The sequence below is a fragment of the Phyllostomus hastatus genome, unplaced genomic scaffold (assembly GCF_019186645.2).
Source record: "Phyllostomus hastatus isolate PE091 unplaced genomic scaffold, TTU_PhHast_1.1 phas_contig_150, whole genome shotgun sequence".
Classification (NCBI taxonomy): domain Eukaryota; kingdom Metazoa; phylum Chordata; class Mammalia; order Chiroptera; family Phyllostomidae; genus Phyllostomus; species Phyllostomus hastatus.
In genome coordinates this window covers 1,033,489-1,039,729 of record NW_025333611.1, presented here as the reverse complement: position 1 = coordinate 1,039,729, position 6,241 = coordinate 1,033,489, and positions in this window count along the sequence as shown.

Here is a 6,241-nt window from a genome sequence, read left to right as displayed (position 1 = left end):
ACCAGGAGAGGTGACAGGCAGGGGGCAGAGAGGCCGGTGGGTGCTGTGACCCAGGACTGTGGGAGAGCCACGGCGCAGGGACGTGGGGTTCCCCCAGGGCCCTCGGCCCTCGGTCTGGAGCCCAGAGTAAGGCTGGGGGGCGGCGGCTTCCTGCCCAGGGTGGCTGCTGAGCCGGGGGAGGGCTGGGCAGAGCGGGTCAGGCCAGAGGCCGGCCCAGGGGAGATGTGGGTGTGACCCCAGGCCAGGGGAGGGGAGGGGCAAGCAGGTGAGGTCTAGGGCAGGGCCGACCTGGGGCTTCAGCTAGGGGAGAGCTCGAACGGGGGGTCGGAGGTCCGGTGGACAGAGAGGAGCGAGGCAGAGGACCCTGCTGCTGGGGGGGGGCGCGCAGTCCGGGGAGCGGCCCCAGAGGTCAGGGGTGGGGCCACCACACGGTTCCCGAGGGGCTGGGGGCGGAGTGTGGAGCTGCCCGTCCAGCAAGCTGCTGGTCCGGCTCAGCCGCCAGTGCTGCACCTGAGCAGAGAGGGAGGGGCCCACTGACCGAGGTCGGGGCCCCGGGGGGTTCCACTGGGCTGGGCCATGAGGAGAGGCGGCAGCCAGCCCAGCCCCAGAGCCGTGGCACAGACAGTGGCAGGAATGGCCTCCGGACATTACACTTACTGCTCAAACCCAATATTGGTACTGACGTCAGGATTCGCGCTGTGGCTCAGCGGACTGAGCACCGGCCTGTAGAACTAAAGAGTCACAGGTTCGATCCCCAGTCAGGGCACATGCCTGGGTTGCAGGCCAGGTCCCCAGTAGGGGGCGTGTGAGAGGCAACCACACACTGATGTTTCCCTCCCTTTTCTAAAAATAGATAAAATCTTTTAAAACATTTCTTTAAAATAAAAAAGCAAATAATAAAGATCCTAGGAACCCAGGTTGAGGCTACAGGAGAGGAAGACGTAGGTCCCAGCCTAAGGGTGGGAATGGACCTGAACTTCATAGGAGAAATGGGGAGTAGAGAGGAGAGAGCCCCAGCCTCCAGAAGCAGCACAGCAGCTGGCTGGCCACGCGCGGCCGAGTGGAGCAAGACTGACCTTTGCGGCCCTTCCACGCCCAGACAGTTGTGCGCGAGAAATAAAGGCACATGTCCACAATTTTAACCAGAAAGAGAGAGACAGAGAGAGAGAAAGAAAAGAGAGGGAGGGAGGCTCTCTCTTAGGAGCTAAAAACCACTGTCCGAGAACAGCAGGCTGGATGACTTGTCGCTGTGACGTCACCCAGTGAGGTGCCCGCTGCAATGATGGCGCGCAGTGTGCCCACAGGGGCACTGGGAAGCGGGGTGCCGCTGTAACGAACCCCAAAGGGCGGGGCTGGCAGTGGGACCGGGGACTGGAGGCATTCTGACAGGTGTGGCAGAGGAAGCCCAGGTGCCTCGAATAGCTTGTTCGTGGACACGTGGGTGCCGGCCGCCCGCCGGCGAGGTCCTCTTAGCGGTCACACCTGCCATCAGCGCGTCGCGAGCAGACCGTGGGCAGATCCGCAGGCCGGGAAGGGGCCGCCTCCGGTGGGGCTGCGGAGGGGAGGGGGAGCGAGCGGCTGGGGCCTGGAGGAACGGTGGAAGAAAGCCCAGCCAAGTGGGGTCCGCCGGTCACCCGGAAAAGAACCAGCGCCGCCTGCAGGAGGTGACAAAATCGGAAGGCTCGCATGGGTGGGCACGGTGCTTTGGGGAGAAAGCCTGGGGCGGCTGGACAGCCATTTCCCGCTGCCTGGAAGGAAGGAAACAGAGGTCCCAGTGTCCAGCCCCAGCAAGGGAACAGGTGTGCGCCAGGTCAGCAGAAGGAAACCCAGAGAGGGAATTGCTCAGGACGGCCTGGAGGACGGACCTGTGGGCGCGCTACGTCAGCAGAGTCCTGGCGAGCTCGGACAGAGAGGGACAAAACGAGGGAGGCCCCCCAGGCCTCAGCATCTGCGGGCGGGAAGCAGGCTCACAGGAGCCACCGTGGGGGCCAGGGAAGGAGCTCAGGGTGCAGCCACAGCCCCGGGGCGGTGGGGGGTGGGGAGCAGAGCCTTGAGCCGCAGAGGATACTTCCGAGGTCTCGACTCCTAACTGCCTCTGTCCCTTGGATCCCAAAGTTGCTTGGACTGCGGAACTCGATCCCTTTACCCTTCCCTGCTCTCCCTTTGGAAGGGGACTGTCCACGCCGGTCACACACGCCACTGTGCCTGGGAAGGAAGGCGTCTGTCTTCTAAGTGCCCGGAAGGAAAGGCACCTCCCTCGTGCAAGGGGTCTCGCCCAAACCTGGCGGACGTGGTTTGATGGTGGGGGGCGGGTCTGGGACTTGGCTCCGCTGAAATTCAGATGAGATCTCGGACTCTGAAATGCTGCTGTAGAAATGAAATATTTGGGGACAATTTTTAAAAGATATGAGCCAAACCTCTGGAAAGAAAATCACACAACATTGCTGAGAGTAGTTACAGAAGACCTGGCTACTCATATGGACGTACTGTTAGGGTGTGAATTCTTCCTGAATTTGCTGCCTCGATGCACTCCTAATCACAGTGCCAGCAGGCTTTCATCCTAGAAACGGGTATCCTCGCTATAACAGTCACGCGGGGCCACGAAGCACTTACCACCAACACGATCGTCGAAAAGAACAATGAGGACCCTCACTACCTGACCTCAAGATCTCTGTAGAGCCATGGTGTCCAAGACAATGTGCTTTTTTTTTCAAAAGTTTATTTATTTATTTTTAGAGAGGGAAGGGAGGGAGAAAAAGAGAGAGAAAGAAACATCAATATGCAGTTGCTGGGGGCTGTGGCCTGCAACCCAGGCATGTGCCCTGACTGGGAATCGAACCTGCGATGCTTTGGTTCACAGCCCGCGCTCAATCCACTGAGCTACGCCAGCCAGGAAGACAATATGGTTTTCCTTCAGAAACACAAGCAGACGGATGGGGCAGAACAGAGAGCCCACTCGCAGACACAGGGCCGGCCGGTTTTCAATAAAGCCGCCACGGTCACCCGATGGGGGAAAGGATAGTCTTTCCATGAATTTTATTGAGCAAGGGGAGGTCCATTTGGAAAAATAAGTGACTCTCATCGCTCACCTTATACGATACACAAAAACTAACCCCAAACAGGTCAGGGATCTGAACGTGAAACTTAAATCCAGCTTCCAGGGTAAAACACACACACACACCGCCACACACGAGAAAGACATTTGCAGCCTTGAGACAGACACCGATTTCTCCGAGGAGCACCAACACCAGAAGCCAAAGAGAAAGAAGAAACGGACACAGTGGGTTTCCTAGAGACTTCCAAACCTCTGGGTTTTGCAAGACCCGGTGAGAAAATGACAGTGTAAGCCACAGACGAGGAGGACCTCTGTGTCGCACTCATGCCGGCGGAAGGCTCGCAGCCGGAAGACGGCCCGACAGAAAAGGGGCAGAAGACGTGCACAGGTGCGCGGAGCCGTCACAAAGGAAGACAGGAGACCTGCAGATCACCCGTAAGCACACGGAAAAAGTTTAACACCGTGATGGAAGAAATGCAAACTAAAACCTCAATGGCCACACTCGGACCGGAATCATTGAAGTTGAAGACTGACTGAACTGCCCTTGGCCGGCAGCTCAGTTGGTTAGAGCATCATCCTCACACACCAAGGCTGCAGGTTCGATCCCCGGTCAGGGCACACACAAGAAGCAACCAGCCCTGGCCAGTGTTGCTCAGTGGGTTGAGCACCGACCTGTGGACTGAGAAATTGTGGGATCGATTCCCAGTCAGGGCACATGCCTGCATTGCGGGGCCAGGTCCCCAGCAGGGGGCGCATGGGAGGCAACCAAACATTGATGCTTCTCTCCCTCTCCCCTCTCTCTAAAGAAAATTTTAAAAAAAGCAACCAGCAAACCCATGAATCAGTGGAACCACAGACTGATGTTCTCTCTTTCTCACACACACACACACACACACACACACACACCTTTCTTCTCTCTCTAAAATCAATAAAATGAAAATGAAAAAATGCCAAGAAGGTTGAGTGAGGCGGTGTGAGGCGGTGCTGGCCGGGAGTAGGTGCTCCGCAGGTCTCAGCGCCGAGCAGCACCTGGTGGGCCCCGCCAGGGTCGGGGCGGGGGTGGGGGGCCTGTCTGGCGTCCCTCCACACGAGGACACTCCTGTACAGATCCCGCCCCGACTCTTCCCTCCTGGGGACGGCGGAGTCGGGAGAGACTCCCCTCTTCAATCCCCGGTGCCCCCTCTTCACCGGGGACAGCAGGGGGGCACGGCCCGCGCCCCGCCCCACTGGAACACCCCCCCCACCGAGCTGTCATAGGGGGACTCCGGCAGTCCCGGCCCCAGGGCCGGGCTGAGGCTCCATGAGTGACCAGGTGAGAAGTCTGAGTGCTCGGCAGCTGGGCCCCAGGGGCCACGGGGTGCAGCCAGGGCCCAGGCAGAAACGGCCCCCCATGGGCCCCACCACCCTCTTTCCACCTCGGTGGTGCTGACCTGGGCTCCGGCTGGGACACAGGCTCAGAGGGGACCCTGAAGGGGCCGCAGCCCCTGGAGCCGAGGGGGGCTGTCTGAGCCGAGACCCTGCCCCGAGTTAGGAGGCCATCTCAGGAGGAAGTCCGAGCAGACTTCACTGAGGGCGCGGGTGTCCTTGGTCAGGTGCGAGGCGGGGGTTCAGGGGCTCGGGGGCCACCGTGGACCCTTTGGGTCCGTCTGTCCCTGCTCTGTGACCCTAGAGACAGCCCTGTGGGGGTGAAACATCCGGGAGAAATGACTGAGAAGCTCAGCTCGTCCGGGAGCTTCCCCCTCCTGAGGTTAGGCGGGCGGAGGAGAAAGCCGCCCAGCTCTGTAACTGTAGCGGGTGGACCGCGAGCGCCGCCTGCAGGCGAGTCTTTTCTTCTCCTAACACTCCCAGGGGACCGCTCGCCAAGGCAAGACCAAGGCCCGGACAACTCAGCCTCCTTCTGGAGGTTTCCGGCCCGCTGGCAGGACAACCAGCACCAGAAAGGCAGGCTTGCAACATTGTTTTTCTTTTGAAAACATTGTGGCAAAATGAGCACAAGACAAACAACATCTACCCTTTAACCATTGTTAAGTGCAGGTTCCATAGCAGGAAGAGAGTTGCAGTTCGCCATGTGGTGCACCCGTCACCACCGCCACCTCCAGAGATGTCTCACCTTCCCAGGCTAGACTCTGTCCCCATGGAACGCTCAGCCCGCCCCCCAGCCCCTGGAACCTACCGTCTACTCCCCGTCTCTGTGGACTTGACTACGCCGGGACCTCGGATGAGTGGGGCTCCCACACCATCTGTCCTTTCCTGTCTGGCCTGTCCGCTCGGCACGATGTCCTCAGGGCTCATCCACGCGGCAGCAGGGGCCAGAGTCTCCTTCCTGTCTGGGCCCAGTGGTGTCCCTGGTCTGGAGGCCCCCGGCCTGGCGGCCCCCTGTCGTTCGGCCATTCTCCCATTGATGGGCATGGGGGTCGCACCCCCTGTTGCTTATTGTGAAAAATGCTGCTGTAGACTTGGGGTGCGTGAGCATGCTTGAGTCTCAGGAGTTTTTAACAAACTTTACGATTTTATTTATTTTAGTTTAGTTTTAGAGAGGGGAAGGGAGAGAGAAAGAGAGGGAGAGAAACATCACTGTGTAGTTGCCTCTCCCGAACCCCCTACTGGTGGCCTGGCCTACACCCCAGGCATGTGTCCCTGACTGGGAATCGAACCGGTGATTCACAGGCCAGTGCTCACCCACTGAGCCACACCAGCCAGAGCTTCACAAACTTTTAATTTGGAATAATTTAAAATCTGCAAAAATGTTGCAGAGGGAGTGCAGACAGCTCTCAGGACCCCTCATGTTAACATCTCACACGGCACAGCCAGAAAAGAGCGTCAGCTGGGACCCCAGCTGCTCCCCAGACATCACGGAGGTGTCACCTGTCTGTCCTGTTTCTGTACCAAGACCCAGCCCCGACGGGCACGTCTTAGGTTGTTCTCAAAGGGTCGTTACAAACACGACATAATAATGTTACAAACACGACATTATAATGTGGGGAGAACACGGATGGTAGTGTTGAGTGAGAAGCAGTAAATGAGATCGTGTATGAGCAGACATTATTGAAACTTTTCTTTTTCATCCTCACCCAAGGACACTTTTAAATTGCCTTTTTTTTTTATAAGACAGAGATCAATGTGTGAGAAATATCAATTGCCTCCCATATGTGTCCAACCCGGGGATCAAACCTGCAACCCAGACAT